This window comes from Cupressus sempervirens, chromosome 8 (assembly GCF_028749045.1).
Source record: "Cupressus sempervirens isolate cs-2001-9-10 chromosome 8, ASM2874904v1, whole genome shotgun sequence".
Lineage (NCBI taxonomy): Eukaryota > Viridiplantae > Streptophyta > Pinopsida > Cupressales > Cupressaceae > Cupressus > Cupressus sempervirens.
In genome coordinates, this window is record NC_143125.1 from 426,200,778 (window position 1) to 426,222,807 (window position 22,030).

The 22,030-nt window shown below is 37.3% G+C and overlaps 1 protein-coding gene and 1 pseudogene across 4 annotated transcripts in view; one reads left to right on the plus strand and one right to left on the minus strand.

Moving 5' to 3' along the window:
* The window catches only part of ALA2 (aminophospholipid ATPase 2), a 274,747-nt gene that overhangs the window by 186,606 nt on the left and 66,111 nt on the right, over positions 1 to 22,030 (minus strand). The gene's annotated exons all lie outside the window — the stretch shown is intronic.
* LOC149543052 (COP9 signalosome complex subunit 1 pseudogene) lies at positions 14,309 to 21,889 on the plus strand (annotated as a pseudogene).

The following is a 22,030-nucleotide window of genomic DNA, read 5'->3' on the forward strand; positions in this document are numbered from 1 at the left end:
CTACTCATGATATTAGACGTCAGTTCACCATACCTCACACCCCTCAGCAAAATGGTGTTGTAGAGCGTCGAAATCGTACCATCACAGAAATGGCTAGGGCTATGCTAGAACATAGAAATGTTCCCAGAAAATATTGGGCAGAAGCAGTATCCACAGCTATCTACCTTCTTAACCAGTCACCCACCCTTGCAATTCATCATAAGACTCCTGAGGAAGCCTGGTCTGGTCGCAAACCTAGGATCAAACATTTGAAATTTTTTGGCTCTCTGGCATATGTATGGATTCTTGATGCCAAACACACTAAGTTGGATTCCAAAAGCTAGAAACTTATGTTTACAGGATACAGTCACGCACATAAGGCCTACAGACTGATTGATGTAAATACTGATCGTTTAATCTTCAGTCGTGATGTTATTTTTGATGAGGAACTCGGACCATTTCCACTCTCTGACTCCCCACCACATTCTGAGATTCAGTCTTCAGCAATCTCTGACTTGGGTTCTTCTATTTTATATGAGTCATCTGATGCTACTGATACACCACCTCAGTCACTTCCAGATAATACAACTCCTGCTCCTGCTTCTCATCCAGCTATTCCGACATCTGATATTGGCTCCTCGACTCTTCGGCCAAAATGGTGGGCTCAAACGATTAGTGATCTTCGTCCTGATGAACTCATTAAGGGTAGAACCTCCAGAAATAAGAGCCTTCAGCACAACACAGTTAATATAGCTCTAATGGCCAACATCCACAGTATCCCTAAGCCCCAGATATATGCAGAGGCCAAAGGAATTCCAGAATGGGAACAAGCAATGGATGCTGAGCTTTAGAGTCTTCAAAAGAACCACACCTGGGTTCTTTCAGATCTCCCTCCTAGGAAGAAACCCATTAGCTGTAAATGGGTCTATAAGGTCAAGTACCATGCAGATGGTACCTTGGACAAATACAAAGCCAGAATTGTTGCTCAAGGATTCACCCAGCGCGAAGGCATTGATTATGAGGAGACATTTGCGCCGACAGCCAAGATGAGCACTATTCGCATTCTTCTTGCAATTGTAGCTCAGTATGGTTGGAAAGTTCATCAGATGGATGTGAAGAGCGCCTTTCTCAATGGTGAATTACAAGAAGAAGTCTACATGACGCAACCCCCCGGTTTTAAGGTTGCCGGTTCAGAACACAATGTAGACTCCAGAAGGCCCTCTATGGTCTTAAACAGGCCCTTAGGGCTTGGTACATAAAGATTGATCATTACTTGGTTGCTCAAGGATTTCAGCGTAGTCCGTCAGACAGTAATTTGTATATTAAACACTCTAGTAATGATATTCTTTTTCTTGTTGTCTATGTGGATGATTTGATCATTACTGGAAATTCAAAACATTTGATTTCAAAAATCAAACAGGATCTATGCAGAATTTTTGATATGACAGATCTCGGATTGCTTCATTATTGTTTAGGTATTGAGGTTTGGTAGACTGACAACGGTATTTTTTTGTCTTAGTCCAAGGATGCGAGAAGTTTGCTTGAAAGGTTTCGAATGCAGGATTGCAAATCTGCCTCCACTCCTATGGAGACTGGTCTGAAATTGTCCGCACAATCTGTTTCTCCTCCTGTAGATGAAACACTCTTCAGGCCGCTAGTAGGTAGTCTCATCTACCTTACTACTACTAGACCTGATCTCAGTTTTGCAGTCAGCTACATCTCACGGTTCATGACAAACCCCAAGACTGATCATTGGATTGCAGCGAAACGTGTGTTACGTTATGTACATGGTACTTCAGATTATGGTCTTCTTTACACAAGGAGTACTACTCCTCAGCTCGGTGGATTCACCGATTTAGATTGGGTCGGCTCAGTTGATGACAGGAAATCTACTTCTGGCCATGTGTTTAGTATCGGATTTGCAGCAATTACTTGGACCAGTAAGAAGCAACAGGCACATGCACTCTCCTCTACAGAAGCAGAATATAGAGGAGCTGTCAAGGCAGCTTGTGAAGCAGTTTGGCTCCGACAGATGCTTGTTGATATGCATATTCCTCAAGCAAGTCCGACTTCTTTGTTTTGAGACAATCAGGGCATACTCAAACTTGCCAAGAACCCAGTGTTTCATGAACGAATCAAGCACATAGAGCTTCATTGCCATTACATCCGACAATTAGTAGAAGATGAATCTATTCAGTTACGCTATGTCCCTACCTCAAAGCAATCAGCAGATATTTTCACAAAATCCCTTGGTCCCGACAAGTTTGTTAAATTCAAGGGATCTATTGGTGTAGTAAATAGATTGAGCATTAAGGGGGGGTATTAAAATAACCTTCATATTTCTTTTTAATGCTCACTATTGTATCTTATTATATCTCTGTAAATATTAGAATGTTTCTAATATTTAGGTGTAGTCTAAAATAGAACATTTCTATTTTATTTGACTCTCCTCTTTGTACATATAGATCAGTTTGATCTCTAATTAATTCATTCAAGTATTCTGCCATTTACATTTGTAACAGATTTCTCCAAGCTACGTTTAAAAGTAATTCTCTTGTGCTCTTCATTGCAATCTAAAACTCATATATGTAACTTTGACAAGAAACCTCTTTGCTGCTATCACTATCACAAACTAAGGGAATCCATAGAGGGTTTTCCCTTCAAACAAGTTTATATGGTCAGGAACTGAACTGAAATAGAACACAAGTAGGTTTGCACATCATGATGACTATCACCCAAAAAAATAGCTAAAAAGCTTCAAGATATGGATTTCGAAGACAAAATTTGCAGAAGACAAGGGTTTGAGCAATACATGCAATAATCCGTCCATGATCCCATGTCATGAGAAGCTTGAGAAGACATTAGTTCCTAGTGCTAGAAATTGCACTGATCCTCCCCTTCAGCTTGAGGACATTCAGTAACAAAACAAGCATTCAGTAACAAGATAAGATGCACGGACTTCGATATTCATAATAGGTTTGGACAATATGCATGATGTGCTCAAGAGCTAGACCAAAGTTGGTATCATGTTTTGTGCAAGGGAAACTTGCAGCATGAATTGATTAATTCTCTGAGTGTTAGAACTTAGAAACACCCGGAAAGGGAAGAGTCATTAAACCCATTGAAAATTGCACCAATTTAATCATCTATCATAATTTTGGAGTCACCCAGAAGCTCAAACTTGTCCAACCGTACATAGATCAAAAACAGAGATTGATTTTTCGTAGTTTTGGAGGTACCTTTCGAGATAGATTTCTTTAAATGAACCGTTGCCAATTTTGCACCCCAATGTGTACTTCTCACGCACGAGAGGCTCCATTGCAAGAATGTGTGATTAGAAGTCCAAGTTCTACAAAATAAAGTAAATAACCACAACAGACAAACAACCAAGCCTGAATAAACTGGCCAGTGATCTACTTGGCTACACCATTATATTTTTCAAATCTGTACGATAGCAGGAGAAAAAACATGGATTCTTCAGCAGATGGATTCAGACCACAGATAGATCATAGGACCGTTACCCCAACATCCTCTATCCCCTTCTTTTAGCCAGTTCAGTTTGGCTCGTATCCTTCGCCCCTAGATTTCATAATTGTGACATCTTCCAAGTCTTATCTTAGTATTAATCAATTCTTCTTCCAACTAATTATCATTTCAATTCACTTGGATCTGCTTCTATAATTCATTGAGCTTCCTTTGACAATTGGCCTCCTTTATTCTTTCTATCAATCATTTTATTCTTACAAATGAATTGAAATATTGTCCTCCATACAATTACAACGTGATCCCATTTAAAGACAAGCGGACATTTTGATAGCATCATTAAAGTCTTGATCCTAGAGCAAGGATATATTATGCTAAAAAAATGTTCTTCCAATGCATATTACTTGCAAGATGGTGATCCTCAGTGCAAAAGGAAGTGGAAATAGGTTAGTGATTTGACATAATAGTACAAAGAACCTTCAATGGGTAGCAACTCATAGATTGGGGAAAAAATAAAGCAAAGGAATCATTATATACTATGTCCAATCTACAATATACTTTGTCTACCAAATTGATTAATACTCCAAGTAAACCAAATTCCATTACCATTGTTCTTATTTTTCATGGGATCCGTCAACTTACATCTCCTCTTAAAATTAACCCAAAAATAATATTCATTACCTTTCCAAGAAGAATTAGCACCTCCACATGTGTCATCTTTCCTTTCAATCATGTTAAAATCTCCTAATGTATAATGTGAAATGTGAAGTAATCAAAAAAGCTCTCAATTACTCCACATTTCGGGTTGGGGATGACCTTATACCTCAAAGGGAAGTTAAGGAGATTGATCCTTTCAATTCCAAGGTTATTAGATCTAACAAGATTAATGCAATCTCAGTGATGAAGGAACACTAATGAAACAAAGATCTAATGATTATAAAATTAGAGAAAGAAGGCAAGATCCTTAAAACCCTAATATCACAAGTAGCTATGAAATGCAATTAAGATTATAGATATGAAAAGTAAATTTGTGGAAATGAAAAAAGTAAATAAGTGACCAACCTTGAAAAGTGAATGGAATATTGGATCCGAATTTCTACCATTCGTACTGACCCAAACAGCGAACAAACCCTACTCCAAACCTAAAACTACAAGATCTACAAAACCCAAAAATCAATCGACTCCAAGGTAGATTCCACCTATAGGGATTGTGTCAATCTAGGATAGGGTCAATCTGCGAGGATGGGGATGCGGTGTGACCCTAACCTTTTCAGTCCAAATGCGAAACTATTTTTGGATCTCTTCAATTCTGCAAAAAGGGTATCCGAACTTGTGCTCTGTTCTACCTTCCAAGGTCTATAACGTACAAGAAAAAAATGTTTTGTTTTGTTGATAGGGGTTTGCCTTGGTCAAACCCTATTTAGGAATTAACCTTGAAATTGAAATAAATATAATGTTGTAAATGTAAAGTAAATGAACAAATTCACCTTACAATAGTAAGATTTCTCAATCAAATGCAATAACCTCACTTTACCAATTAATTGGATCAAGAGGACGGATTGTAGAAGGATAAATGTTGAAATCCTCTAAGTCAAGCTCCACAATCACCAATGGAGGAAGCTGGATCTTGAAAGGCTGGGGCATGAGCATGGAAGATAGATGATGAAGACCTCAAATGAACTCATTTCCAGCTCCTTGAATGCAAGAGATCTCTCCAATGGATTGCAAAAGGATCTCCTTGAATGCACTTGAAGATGGCATGAATGCTTGAATGGATATGGATTGTGGGTGTGTATGGATATGAATGATGGAAAATGAGGCAAATGATGTGCGCATATAGGATTTGGAATAAACTTTCTCCCATTGGTTGATAGGGCAAGGAAATAATGCCTCGAATAGGGGACCCAAAATAAGTCCCAGGGTAGGGACATACTGCATCCCTAACCTGGGGTACGGTCATAATACAACCTCAACCCAAGGCCCGAAAACTCTAGGATTCTCCCACGGTCCCAAAATAGGTGTTGATTTTGAAAAATTAGGTGCAGATCTCCAGGAAAGCCCTGTTTTGATACAAAAAAGGGATTTTGGTGATTGGAATATAAAAATGGATATCAAAGGGATAGGTCCTACCTCAAGCTTTGCGCCATAGAATAAGAATACCAAGAAGGGTCCATTAGATCCTACCCCAATTCCATCTAGGAGAAACAAATGAGATAAGAAGAAATGGGAGAATGCAATTTATGATGAAATCACATTAAATGGGTGCTAAATCATCATAAAATTGAAGTGCTTCCAACTTAAGAAGATAAATTTAGGCCCCACTTTAGCAAGAGTATGGGTTCAACCAAAACTCCTGGTAAAGTAGAGCATAAAGCGTAAAACAATCTTATCATAATCAAGGAAACAAAGAATCCATCAAGCTCCCAAGAAATTTGAGTCTTTGATAACTCAAAGATTATAACAAGAGAGAAATCATTGACGGAGAGAAGCAAAGCAAAAAGGGTGAGATTAGCCCGCCCAATGAGAAGTGTACATCTCACCATGAATCACACAATAAAATTTAGTTAAAAAATGTGTTACCTGTGTAAGGGACTAAGCATGATTTTTAATTTTTAATGAGTTACCCATGTATGGAATTTAGCATATTGAAAGTGCAAAAGAAAGAGATTCCCAATCCTAAGGATACTCACTTCCTCAAGGGATCAAAGGTGTGCAAGGAGAATCCATTCTTCAAGATTGTGCATAATCCATAAAGAGATTCATAAGTGTATGTCTAGGCTGTCAAGTAAGTGTATGTGCAAAAAGTGAGTAGAGTGCATGCCCCCACATTAAAGTCATTGCAAACACTTAAATGGGAGCAATGGCTTGAACGGAGTATATGTACATCCACTTAGAGACATATCCACAATAAAATGCCACCAAGAGAAGACAAGTCAAGGGAAATGAGAACATAATATGTAGAGCACAAAAGGGATCTACTATCTTCGGGGTCAATATGATCATAAAATAACATATGTATATTATTGCAAAAGAAATTTCATCATTACCCAAACGAGGTAGGACTATAACACAATGGAGGAAAGACACGTAAGAATTACAAAGAAGAGCCTTTTTCGACTACCATTATGGAGACCAAAAAGAGATGGTGCAGCAAAAGTTGTTTAAAGAAATTTAAACAAACATATAGAGAGCACAATATAGGGGAAGCACATCAAAACAAGCAAACACACAATAGCTACTATGCTAGGGAAACCACTTCAAGCGCATCGCCTGCCTCACAAATCTCGGTCTTTATCATGTAGGGAAGGTGGACAACTCGCAAGAGTAACATCCAACACAACTGGGACAATAGCTAGTCCTTAACAAAGACCCTCATGAGGGTCACTATGCTCAAGACTAGATGTAAATGAAAGTTGTCTTAAAAGCATGTTAGGCAAATCATTGTTGAGATCAATAGTCTCATACTCTTAATCATTATTATTAGCTAGATCATCTAATGAATCTTCTTCATCAAGATTAATAGCAATAGAATCCAAAATGCAAATATCATATTTATCTATCTCATCAATCTTCTTCATCAAGATTAATAGCAATAGAATCCAAAATGCAAATATCATATTTATCTATCTCATCAATATGAGTTTTCTCTACAGACATAGGTTGGTCAATGGAAGAAGAAGAAGAATGAGAAGCATGCAAATGGACCTTAGCTCTAGCTTGGTTGTGTTTGATCACGGGCATATCGGTTGTGTTTGATCTTGCTAGAAATTGGTTAAGAAGAAGAAGGATCAATAGAGATAGGTTTCTTTCCACCTTGGGACAGGAGAATAGAAGGAACCATAGCAGGTTGAGATGCACAAGGAGGAACCACAGGAGGGGGAGCACGTGATGCAAGAGGTGGTGTCCCATAGATGTTGAAGAATTTGAAGAAATGGGTGTGGAAGGTGTAGGCAAAAGACCACGAGTAAGATCCTTAGGCATACTCAACTCAACAATCTTTCTATGCTTATAAGCTTGATATGATTGGGAAAGGAAATTAGGACGAGTAAGAGGTCTAGTAGGGATAGAAGGCGAAAAGAAGTCACGTGGAGCACAATTCGTAGCCCTAGAAGGATGGTAAGGACTATGATTAATTGTCTTAATTTCACCGTCGTGTAGGAATTTAATACATTTATGAAGAGGAGAAGCAATAGCTTGCATGGAAGTCAACCAAGGTAAACCAAACTTCACTTGGAATTGATCGGAAGTAGGGATGACAATAAAGGTAGTATCCACCACTTTACTACAAAGTTCAACAAACAAGGAAATGGAACCATGAGGTTGATACAAGAAACCATTACAAGTTTGAATCCAAGTATCAATTGAATCATAAAAGTCACACTGCATGGTAAAAAGATGTTCCTCAATGATAACATTAACCATGGAAGTAGAATCAATAAGAGAACCATAAGAAGGCGACTTATCAACCCCAGCACCAATGTAAAGAGGAGCATCAAGAGCATTAATAGTTTCAAGATCATCAAATATAATAGCAAGCTCTCTACCACACTTAAGAGTAGGTTGAGGCTTAGGTTGGACTTGAGGTTTTTGTTGAGGCTTAGGTTTAGGTTGAGGAGGAGGTTGAGGTGCATGTTCCACAGTGTTGACAACATGTCTATCCTCTTCCATCTAGTGATCATAAACAATGTCTGTAGCAGAGGAAGAAGAGGGTTGAGCAATTGTATTGGTAATGTGTTGAGGTAAAGGATTAGTGTAGATTTGAAGATTTTGATTAGGAGGTGCCACAAATTTGTTATCACTATCATGATTATCTACAAACAAGGCACTGGAATCAATCAAGTCTTGAATCTTATGTTTCAAGTTAAAACTCTTCTCAGTATTATGGCCAGGATGATGATGATATCGCCAAAAGGCTTTGGAATCAAAGTGCGAACTTGATGTTGTAGAAGGAATAAGTGGTTTAACATGGGGAAGTGTAATAACATTGGCACTAGTTAACCTTCCCATAATAGAATGCAAAGACTCAATGAAAGGAGTAAACTTATGATTCATCCGAAAAAAACATAGGGAGAAGCAATGACACTCTTGGATGAAACAACTACTTGTTCATCTACTATATTTGTTGCTTTGTTTATCTGACATACTTGTTAGGCTTTTGAAATGTGTTGTTAGGTGCGGCATCACTCTTATCAACTGGTACATAAGCCATTGGAGTGGTGTTCTCAAATTAACTCACATGTAATTGATAATGATGAAGTGTTGCACAAAGTAGCGAAAAAGAGGTAAATTCAATAAGCAAAATCTTATCTCTAATGTCATTTTGTAAATTAGCAATAAACATATGTTGAATATCAATATCAAGCACAGAATAAGAAATTTGAGCATGCAAATGCTTAAATCTACAAATAATATCAATCACTTTTTCCTTAGTACCTTCTTTACAATGCATTAAATCAATCAAGGACACTTGAGGAACAATGTTGTTTTGAAATTATTGGATAAAAGAATTGGCAAGTTGATATAAGGAATTGACTAAATAAGGTGGCAAGGAACAATACCATTGCAAGGTCTTGTCACGAAAAAGTGTGGCCAAACAACTTGGCTAAAATCTTATGGTCATGGGAATTATCACTACATCGGACCTGAGAAGTTTTAAGACGAGTCACGGAATCACCCTTACCATTATAAGTATCAAGGTGAGGCATATCAGCTTGTTGAGGGGAAACGACAAGAATAATGTCTAAGGGCAGAGGACTATTCATGTCATATGTCGACACACCAAATCTAGATTGAGTTAAGGAAGCAAGGTGTTGCTACAAGGAAGAGACGGTTTGAGCAAGGCTAATGATGGTGGAATCATTACAAGAAATAGATGGCATTGACAAATTGGATACACTAGGAAAAGTGTGGAATAAGGTGCTACATATGGAACACTTGGAATCACAGTAGTAGGAAGATTAGGATAAGTGTAAGGAACTCTATTGTAAAAAGGTTGTGAGAAACACTTATAGGAAAAGAAGGAATAGGAAGACTCACAATAAAATGATTGGATAGTTGAATAGATGTGGTCACAATTGGGAGAACATATGTAGGAATGCTAGATATAGAAGTGGAAATAGGCAAGAAAGGCTCAACACTAGTGACAGGTGGAACCATACCTATTTGAGATACAACAGTCAAACAAAGGCTTAACATGTGAATGGACAAGGTGAGTAAGACCACGCAAAAGATTAACACTATTCTTGTGATTATGGATCACTTTCTTAATAGCCTCAAGACAACCAATGGCATCAATATTATGATTCTCTTGAATAAGCCATATTGTGCATCTTTTTCAATCTCAGTAGCAAGCTTATGAACTTGTTTAGGATGGAATCTTTTAGCCTCATCTTCATCATTAGATGAATGAGAAGAGTCATTCTCCAAAGAAGGATTAAGCTCATGGGAAACCAAAGTGTCAACAAGGTTTCTAAAGAGGGGAGAAGAAGATACCAGATCAAAGGAAGCCATGAGCCTACAACTTCGCCTCACGGGAATGCTATAGGCGGAGCTTAAGGTAATACAGTTCATACACAAAACAAGGCAAGAGGAAGATCACACAAAGGGAATCTAACCTTGAGGTATGAACTAGATCTACAAAGAAGACAAAGCATACACGAAGCACACAATGTCATCTAAATGAAAGTAAATACATAAAACATATAAAAAGCAATCACAAGAGATGTATTTAACCAAATAATGCAAGCAAAATCTAACTCCAATAGAAGGGGGTAAGATGTTGGGTTCACCAAAATGTACAAGGTCAAATGTAAAGCAATTGGAAAAGCTCTCAGCTACTCCACGTTTTGGGTTGGGGATGACCTAATACCTCAAAGGGAACTTAAAGACATTGATCCTTTCAATTCCAACTCTAAGGTTATTAGTTTTAAGAAGATTAATACAGCCCCAATGATGAAGGAACACTAATGCAAACAAAGATCTAATGATTATAGAATTAGAGAAAGAATGCAAGAAGATCCTTAAAACCCTAATGTAGGAAGAAGCTATGGAATGCAATTAAGATTTTAGATATTAAAAGTAAATTTGTTGAGAGTTAAGTAAATAAGTGACAAACCTTGAGAAGTGAGTGTAATATTGGATCTAAATTTCTGCCTCATGTACCACTACCACCCTAGTTTGGACTTGAAACTACAAAATCTGCAAAATCTAAAAATCACTTAGACCTAGGTCAAAGTTGACTTTCAAGGACAGTGTCAATCCAAGACAAGGTCAATCTTTTGGATGTGGACGCAGTGCAACCCTAACCTTTTGTGTCCAAACGTGAAATTGTTTTCGGATTTCCTAAAGTCCTATGAAAACGATATTCAAATCTACACTCTTTTTTGCCTTCCAAGGTCTGTAATCCGCAAGAAAAAATATCTTGTTTTGTTGATGGGAAACCCCAGTTTAGGAATTAACCTTGAAATTGAAATAATTGCAATGCTGAAAAAGTAAAGTAAACGAACAAATTCACCTTACAATAGTAGAATTTCTCAATCAAATGCAATAAGCTCACTTTACCAATTGATTGGATCAAGAGGATGTGAATGTAGAAGGATGAACGTTGAAACCCTTTCTTGATGACAAGCTCCACTATCACCAATGGAGGAAGCTAGATCTAGAAAGGTTGAGGCATGAAAATGGAAGATAGATGATGAAGCACCAAATGAACTCCTTTAAAGCTCCTTGAAAGCACCTTGAATGAAAGAGATCTCCTCTCCAAAGGGTTGCAAAAAGATCTTCTTGAATGCACTTGAAGATGGCTTAAATGCTTGAATGTTTGAGTGCTTGGATGGATATGGATTGTGGATGTGTATGGATATGAATGATGGAAAATGAGGCAAATGAGGTGCTTATAAAGGATTCAGAATAAACTTTCTCCCGTCGACCAACCGGGAAAAGAAAATAATGCCTCGGATCAACCCCGAGAAGGGGACCCAAAATAGGTCCCAAGGTCCCTAACCTGGGGTAGGGACGCACTATGTCCCTGCTGAAGGGTCATAATACAACCCCAACCCAAGGCCCAAAAACAAAAAGATTCCCTTGGGGTCCTAGAACAAGCGTTGATTTGGGAAATTAGGTGCAAATCTCAAGAAAAGCCCTATTCCGGTGCAGATAAGGGATTTTGGTGCTTGGAAGATGAAATCAAACATCAAAGGGATAGGTCCTAACTCGAGCTCTGCGTCTTAGAATAGGAATACCAAGGAGGATCCATTAGAGCCTACCCCGAGTCCATCTAAAAGAAATTTAAAAAGACAAGAAGAAATTGGAGAATGCAAATTGAATGCAACTTATGATGAAATCACATTAAATGGGTGCTAAACCATCATTAAATAGAAGTGCTTCCAATTTAAGACAATACACCTACAAAGTCCCAATTTGTATTAGGGAGGTTAATGGTCAGTCAATCTCAAGAAATAGCTCTACCTCTATAGTCATTAGCAGCAGATATGTTACAAACTCATACTAATATATTCTCCACTTTTGAGCTCTCTGGAAGGGGGAAACTCCTTTGACAATCCTGTTAGCCCATTGAAAACTTATCAGAAGGGCAGTTCTGCCCTTGCCTCTATCATGACTAGTAAGTGCATTTATCACAAATGAATTTCAACGTATTATAGGTGTGGTATCCTACACCTTTAATTTCTTGAAACAAATGAAACCCACTACACAATTTCTTGACAATGTACTTTTTATCAGATATTTCTAGCCAACGAACACTCCAATTTTGTATATTCATCATCATGGCTTAACACTGATTTGGGGATTTATTATTCTTGTAGAGCCTGCTGAAGCACTCAGGCATCTTAGAATGAATGTGCTTGTTCCCACTCCCTGAATTACTGAAAACCGTGAGTCTCTCAATTAGTTTCCTCGTCTTGTTATTATTTTTGCTCAAGACTATTGTAAACTGTTCTCCACCTTCCACCACCATTTCACCAGAGGCATCATGGGGAATAATATGTTTGCAATTGGTGTCTGGTATGGAGGGTTTAGGATCAGATGAGGGGATGGTCTGCTCTAAGGATGACTGTTTGAGTCTCCTAGAATTTTCAGCTTTTTCTCTAATACTGTCCAAAGCAATTTGTTGAGCATTTTTCCTAGTGGGGGCACCCACCTTTTAGTTTCATTACAAGGAAGACCTTTTTTGTTTGTCAACTAGTTCGGGGATTATTTCAAATTTTATCATTGTCATTTGCAAGAAAGTCTTCAAAGAGGGTTAGACAAGGAGATAATGCTAACCTCAATTTTCTCATGATCAAAGCTCTAGTTATCACCATTTTTCACTATAGAAACATTATCTTTTCCTTTTCTACTATTTTCATCAGAGGGTTTATTATTGTTATGTTCCATATGGTTAACATTAATTCTTTGTTCTTCATTGACTTTGGGAGGAAAATTTTCATTATTTTCTTCAACAACCACATCAAAAGTATTCTGAATATTTTTTAAGGATGGGCAATCTCTCCTCGTGTGGCCATTGTGCTTGCAGTGAAAGCACGCTCCTAAGTTTCCAAGAAGGGTAATCTCCCATGTTAAGGAGTCCCCTTCAATCTCCAGCGATATAACATCAAAAAAATCAACTTCAGGTTCCAATGCAATAAGAATTCTAGTATCAACCGTAGACTCCTCTACCTTAAGGATCGACCCCAAGGGTTTCAAATCTATAAGATGAATGGCCAAAAATCTGGGTGGACCCCTGTGAATTCAGCATAGTAAGGAGCCAACCTGGCTAGGACCTTTTCCAAATTACCAATAGGCAACCATGGGAATGCTCTGAACAAGGCTTGGGCAATATTCCAATAATCCTTCTTTAAAACTCTTTCCTACATACTATGATTCTTCAAGAACATAACAAAAAGCCCTCTTTGGATCATTCTATTGAAATTCACAAAAAACCCAAGCTTTTTACCCCTAACATTATTGAACCTATCATCCAAAAATATTCTATTTGGTAAGAATTTATTATCCATGCAAACAAAAAAGATAGCAACACTTTTCAGTCAAGATTGTTTGGTTTTAATAGCTCTTACCATATCATCATTTGGAGATAACAACAATGTTTTCAACCTGAGAAGAGAGGGCTGACCGTTTTCTCCTCCTCCAAGGTATGAAGCATGGAAGATGCCTCTGTCTCCATTCCACATCCATCGGTTCAGGAATCAATTCCTCAGTTGGCTCCACAAGGAAGAGTTCTAGAAATTTTTCCATTGAAGCAAGCGGTTTCTAGGCACTTGGAAACTGATTGCTCTGCCAGAACAGCCTTGTAGGATGATTTGCCACTCCCATCTTTGGTGACTTGGTCTACAATAAAACTTCATCATTGGCTCCTTTCTCTATATTAATATTGTTAAAGATAGCGTAGTTTCAGTCAGATAAAACTCACTGAAGTTATATATATTATGTACCTTGTATATATATGAGATATATAATTAACCCATTTAATATATACATATATTAGATATATGAGATATAGTGTGTGTATATATATATATATATTATTATTAATATATATAAGTTATTATCTCACTCGTAATCATGATAATAAGCAAATGTTATTGATAACTAATGAGAGTTAAAGAGACATGCCTCTTAAGATCATAAACATATGCTTTGAGAAGGTAACTTGAAACACACAAAAAAAAAAAAAGTGATATTACAAATTATAGCAAATTAATAACCTAGGATCTTTAACATGGTATCAGAGCCAAGTTCACTCTAAGATTTAGAAATAAAAACTATAACTCAAAAAATTACAAATTCAACTTAAATTTTTTGCAGAATTGCCACTCCAAGAAAAATCGATTGGGAAGAAGGCATGGATGGGAATGAAGTCGCAAATGCAAATGAAGGGGTTGTGATGTGCAATGTCCCTTTTTTGTGGGACATTAAAAACTAATAGGCCAATCCAATATATGACCTTTGAGGACTTAATACAGAATTATTAAGTCAAGTTTTAATTAAAGGAGAGTGATTAAGAGATGAGTTGTCATGAGCGACAGGGACAAGAATACAAAAGTTGAAGAGTCACAGGTTGGGTCTTTAAAAGGCGGAGGAGAAGCTCATTTCTTTCTGCTTGGGTTATTGCTTTATTTTGGAGAACTCGAGTTTCTCTTGGAGAAACATTGGTGTAGCCCCGGTTCATCACCACAATGGACTCTAGCTAGACTTCACACTGGGTTTTACAAGTTCTTCCAATATGTTTCCAATCTAACTATTATTGATGTGTTTATGATTGGGTTTTGATACTTAGCTATTGTATTGTTGATGTATAATGCAATAACATTGAAGTTATTTTAATGAGCATTTATCGATTTATTTGCTGGTTTATATTACTGGTTTGGTTTGCATGAGTTATCTATTGGTTTACATGAGTTATCCATTCAAGATAGTACAGTGGTATCAAAGCTGGTTTTCCTGCTAGCTTGTGAAGTTTTATTCAGATACAAACACAAATTTTGCAGAAATTAAGGTATTAAGAGGTCAATATCAGATGCTTTATGAAATTTTAAGTGGAAGTTGATATATCACAAGTTAAATCTATTGGCTTTAGCGTGATTGAATTTCAAATCGATATATTGGAGGGGGTCATAATAAGAAATGAGTTTCTAAGGGGAATTTAGTGCCAATTTAAGAGCTGAAACATTTCTGGATACTATGATATTTTCCTTCACTAGTTTATTATTTATGTGGTGATATCGAGCTAGGAGTTTGTATTTAATAAGAATCGACAAATTTACTAGTGGGTGGAACATCAAAAGTGAGATCAATATCCCTTAGGGAAATTTGCAGCCGTGTGTCTAGAGACTAGATTTGTACCGACAAAATACAAAGGAATTTTAATAATTATCGATTCCTTTTTAGGAGACTAATAACTGGAAACCATACTTTTGTATTGCACAGGAAAGAAGAACCGATAGTGGAGAGGCAATTATTAAAGAAGACGGTGGAAACAGAGAATAATTGTTACATATTCGAGCAAAATGGTAGAGCAGAGCTTTGGGAGACGATTATGTTTTGCAAAGCATCTTTCACAATGTTTTAAAAGTGTAGGAAGGAGTTATGGAATCTCGAGCATACACCGAATTGTAACGCATAACCTGTACAAGGAGATAGCGGATGCAAACAAAAATTGTGGAATAGTTGAGCAACAACAACATGAAAAACAAAATATATTCCGTCAAAAATTAAGTGTTGTGTATGCTCTAGGCATTGAAGAGTTGTAAGTTATTGGAGAGACTCTTCGTATTCTGAAAATGACGAAGTTGTAATGCCATAGTAGAGAATAGGTGGAAAATCATTAAGGATTGTTTGGGGAAGTGTTGAGCAGGGAGAGCGGAAAAGTTTGAGCGGAATAAACAACAGCTCTCTATAGTTAGTTGGAGAGTGCAGTTTGCGTGTTGGGCAGCGCACGTGTTGTGAGTGGGATTAGCAAACAATTAAGTTTCTGTCAAATACAACTTCGAACTATTTGGCGTTCAAGAACAAGATATTTGGTTGATTTTCATGCTTCAAGCTTCATCGAGATTGTAAAAGGAAAAGAAGTGACAACTAGGAAGACAATTTGGGGAATAAAGTGTGGTTGCAAAAATTTTCATTTGATATAAGGATCTTGAAGTGAGTGTTACAACAGTGCTTAGCAGTCATTGTTTTGAGAATGTTTTGCATCAACGAGTAGCCGCATTAATGTTACCTATGCTCAGCCAACATTTTTGAAAATGGGAACTCTATTGCTTGACTGCTAATTTCACATTTGTTGGACGAGACTCAAAGATAGGTGAATCGGATTATGTTAACCGTCTTGTGCCACAAACAAAAGAAGAGAAAGCATTGTATGTTGAAGAAGTGAGAGCTTGGTAAGGAAGGCATATCGGGTTGTTGGAATTTGAGAAGTTGTTGATCACCAGGGCCAAGATTGTCGTGTGCGTAGAGGATTGCAAATCAAGAGGCAGACTCAATTTTCAAGTAGCAGTTGCAAGTCAAAATTCACACTGGCACAAGAAACAAGAATTGGGGTATCACTCAGTAGCAGCACCAAACTGTCACAGTTGTAATAGTTTAATTCTACAACTAGAAACTCTTATCAATATAGGAGATTTTATAGTGGTGACATTTCCAATATTATATGTCATCTATACAAACACATGTTCATCTACAAACCTTATAACATTAAGGAGAGAACGAATATCATAACATTCTTGAAACAAACAGATGATTGGCAACAAGTCTTCAAGGTATATAAATCTGCAAACAAGTGATTTAAGCAGCCCATTACAAAAGTTGTAATTATAGTCATGGAAGATTTGAAAAGCAATGTTTTCTCAGAGGAATTTAACAATACATTCAATGGCCCTCCGCTAAGAAACTTGTAGAAAGAAAAATAATTGGGTTGGCTATACATACTTAAGTTGCAACTAGAACAAATGTAATCCTCATATGATGTTCTCTCCAAATTGGAAGAGATAGAAACATATTTGACCGATGTAGAGCAAGGAGATTGTAGGCTCGCAAATTGAGCTTTAAAACCTTCAATGGTTACCTTGGTCCAACCCAAGTTTATGGAACATCCACATAAAGATGTGAGGCTTGCAGTTGCTTCTTGTCTCAATGAGATTATGCGAATAGCATCTAAAAAAGCCTACAATGATGTGGTGTTGAAGAAAGTTTTGCAGCTGATAGTGAAGAACTTGAAGGGATCACATGATGACAAAGACCCTGCTTTTGACAAGAGGGTTTAGATTTTGGATATTATGGCAGAGATAAGATTATTTTATATTATGATTGACCTTGAATGCAATGATTTAATTCTACAGCTGTTAGAATACTCCCTATTCGAAATTAGGAGCTATCATTCAGGAAGTGTAAAGACTTGCATGCACACTATCGTATCTTCAATTCTTGATGTAGATGTTGAAATTTGCAAGAGTTTGCAGTCAACCTTGTTAACTTTTTGGAGGAGGGAACATAGAAATTGCAAAGGCCTATTTAAGTTGATGATCTCATCTGCAGCCTTTGAGCTCTTGGAGGAAGTAATTAAGCCTAGAATCAACAGATTTCAAGATCGCATGACAGATAGTGAGTTGATCTCTGTGGGTTTACAAGTTAAAGGAACCCCTATGAGGCAGGAACAAATTTGCTTGACATGTGAGGACACTAGTACACCCAATCATGTTTGTGGAAATTGTAATAATGAAGAGGACGCTAAAAAAATTCAGACCAGCGCTAGGAAAAATGTAGATAAGATGATTTCAGCTGTGGATAAGGAACATACAAGTTTCTACATTGGTGATTTGGAGGTTAGCCTTGACAAACATGTTGATGAGGTTGGTTGTACTCGAAGTAATAGCATGTTGGAGTCTTTGTATGATGAGCCTTTGCATGAAAACGATAACCTAGCAACACTTTTGCCTTTGCATGTAAATGAAAGGAACAAAAAAATTGAAGCCTACGATTATATTTTTGAGAGGTGTAATGAACCATGTGTTTCTTATATGCATGATATTAACTTTAAGGAACAATCCAAGATGACACTACAAGACAATGAGTTGTATCAACATGACAATAATCAGATGCATGCCTTAAAAAATAGTTGAAGGTTAGCGAAGACATGATTGTGGCATCTTTGGTAAGTTATGACAGCACTCACAGGATGGTTGAGGATCTCCATAGGAAGGCTCAAAAGCGAGTGGAAGGAGATTTGTTTGTTGCTAATTTGCAAGTAGTCAAAACAGCCCTTGAATATATGAAATCGGTTTATTTATGTTTGCTTTCTGACAGGGATTATATTCTTAAGGTTGCTGGAATATATGTTGATTAGTTGAGTAAAGGAAAGAATGAGATTATAGAGGTAAACAAGGAGCTTAAGTATGCTCATGAGACATTGGATGATACACAAATTGTTCTTCATGAAGCAAAAAATCAGGTTAGAGTCACAAATCATACTAGGGAGCACGAGAGTAAAGAGAGGTAGGAGTTTTTCCAAGAAGTAATTAATGAACGTGATAGCATTCAGCAAACTTATGACTTGGATAGATGTCCCAAAAGACCAAGTACCCAAATTTCAGATCACATTCAGCTTGTAGACAAACCCTTGTTTGAAGTAGATGCTGATTGGACTTCCGATAATCCCCATTTTGAGATAAATGAAGGAGCTCATTTTGATTGTCATGAAGAGGATGATCTTAACATCAGAATTTTGGATCCAGAAATAGTTCCTAGCAGTGAATCTTGGTCATAGAATTGGTGTAGTGAATTGACTATGGTCGCTCATCCTTTGATCAGTCCATATATGGTTCCAGATTCCCACCCATATATGAGTTGGATGGATTTCAAACATCAGCCATTGAATAGAGCTTGGTGGAGGATTGATGAGAGTTATGTTTTGATCATAAGGGATTGTTTTTCAGCCTCATTCTTACTCAAAGCACCTATGTACTTAGGGGTTCTCCAGATTGATGACAACAGTATGGTATTTATGTGCCCATGGTGTTGATTTCAGCAATTGAGTAGCTTGTCTCTTATATCAACAATTTAGGTTGGGTCCTCACCATCTACTATGATATACATAGCTCCTAGATACATTTCTATCTCATCATATCTGATGGTCATGACAACACGGTTCGAGATCCCGGCATTAGCATGCTTGATGTATTGTTATTATGGGAAGACGGTGAATGGCTTTGCAATTCTCATTCCTTCGGTCATATCACAGTAGTGCAGCAGATTGTAAGAGCATCATTCATGATGTTGATATGCGACCCAGGTATTGTGGTTGCATGCTTGCAGTTGTTTGAGGCCAAACAATCTCATGGGGGGAGGACTGTAATGTCCCTTTTTTTCTGGGACATTAAAAACTGATAGTCCAATCCAATATATGACCTTTGAGAGCTTAATACAGAATTATTAAGTCAAATTTTAATTAAAGGAGAGTGAATAAGAGATGAGTTGGCATGAGGGTCAGGGACAAGAATACAGAAGCTAAAGAGTCACAAGTTGGGTCTTTAAATGGCGGACAAGCTCATTTCATTATGCTTGGATTATTGCTTTGTTTTGGAGAACTCGAACTTCTCTTGGAGAAACATTGGGAGAGTTTACATCTTCCATTTCAAACTTGAGGATGCAAACCTTCATGCCATTGTTGGTGGATTGGACGTAGCCTTGGTTCATCACTGCAGTGGACTCCAGTGAGGGTTCACGCTGGGTTTTACTTTTACAGGTTCTTCCAATATGTTTCCAATCTGACTATTATTGTTGTGTTTATGATTAGGTTTTGATATCTAGTTATTGAATTGCCGATGTATAATGCAAAAACATTGAAGGTATTTTAATGAGCATTTATCGAATTATTTGTTGGTTTATTGTAATGTCCCCTTTCTAGCATTCATAGCATGATGTTGTCGTTAGCCTATTTCCCCACAGTCCCGTAGGCTAACTAGGACATTAAAGGGGCTTAGAGGCCACTTGGCCTAGACAGTTTCAGTTGCAGGTCTTTCTGAGGGGTTCTGAGGCAATTTTGGGCATACTTACTATTTATAGTAAGTCATCTTGGACATGGCCGGACATTCAGTCACAGTGGTATGTCGATGGTAATTGTTTAAAATCGACAGGAAGACTTATTTATCATTGATAAGATTTGTTATGCATTGATAAAGCCATTTTATAAAGTTAAATTTAAATATTTAACTTTATTAATGCATAGACTATAGTTTGTGGGAAATATTTAAATTAAAAGAGTTCCCTTTATTTTTATAACACATTGGAGACATAAGGTACATAAAGGGAGTTATGTTTTATCCCACATTGAGAAAACGAAGGATTGAGCTTTTGTGAGAACACTATAAAAGAAATGGAAGAGCTTTTTTTTTGTATGCTTGGATGAAGATTAATGTTATGTTGCTGGATATCTGATTATCGGGCTTGGAGGACGGAATCCCTCTTTGCTAGCATTCTCTTCGTTGTTGGAAGACACGGTCAGGAGGATCAAGGGTGTTTTCACTTTAGGAAACACACCGGGTTTCATTTGGGGCGTTTGCATAAAGAAATTTACAAGGGTTTGAGGTGCAGATCTGAAGTTAGTTATTGCTATAGTGCTGCATGAACAGTATTTTGCTACAGTTGGCATGAACAGTATTTTGCTACAGTACGGCGTGAACAGTGTTGGTATCAAGTTTACTTGTTTTTCCGGCTGATTAGAAGTTTGGAGGGCTGGCCGACTACATCTGCAAAATACTACGGCAACTAATTCCAGGTTTCTTCTGTCAAATTTTGATATTTTGCATAATAATTGTTGAATACAAGTCTAAATAGTTGTTGCAGCCTTTAAGGCAGCTGTAAGTGCACATCTACATTTAAAAATCACCCTTTATTAGCAGATTGAAAGAGTTTCCAGATTTTTCATATACTATTGAATGTGTGCCAAGTGTTTGTGAAAATGTTATGATGTGTATTATGCATTTTAATGTCACTTCATAGTTGTTCGTAAATCTACTCATTGGAAAGCAATTTATTGAGGAAATCAGCTTTATGAGTTTGCATACAAAGTGTTTGACAATATTCCTTAAGTTAAATTTCTGCAAGTCAAAGTTCAAATCAAGGGAGGATATTACATTTATATTACTGGTTTGGTTTGCGTGAGTTATCTATCGGTGCTGAAATCTGTTTTTGAGAAAAATTAGTAGAATTTCCATTCGAGATAGTACATGATGAGCAATGAGCGAATGGATGTGGAGGTAGATGCTTCTCTTTACAATGGGAGAACGAAGATTATGAGCCTAATGTTCATGGCCCAGGTGTGGAAATAAAAGCATGGACTTGGAAGCCCTGCAAATAGCCTATCATGAGATTAAGAAGGGCGACAACACAACGTTTCTCAAAGATTTTCTGCACAAGCTCAAGAAGGACTTGTCCCCTCTTCTCCTTTCTCACTCTCCAATGAGCACGACTAGATGGATGTTGTTGATCGCCATGCTCAACTCCACAATGAAAACCTCGACAACAAACTCAATGGGTATAAGACAAATATTATAAAGGAGAGCATTTCAATGGGATACAATGATTTTTGGGACTTCTTCTATGCGTATGGGATGTTGGGAAAGGCCTTCAAGAGCTATGTGAGAACTCGTGATTATTACACCACATCAAAACATAGAATTCAAATGTGCCTCAATGTGATCTTGGTAAGTATCGAAATGGGCCAGCCTATGCATGTCTCCAATTACGTTACTAATGCCGAACAAACCTAGACACAAACTCCTGAGATCCAAGACAACCTACATTACTAAAGCTCAAATATGCTAATAGACTCATCCACGTCCATGCCTCCAAATACATATACATATTCGATTTGCAAAGTCAGGAACGATATCAAAGATATTTCTTGTGTGCATAACCTATGCTAAGGGATGTACTGGTAACATTTCTAATACAAAAGAAAATCTTATATTTCTAAGATCACCAACTAGGCTAAAGTAAGAAAACCTTCTCGATGATGACACCATGAGAGCTCTTTCCATTGTAAGATCGCTAATGC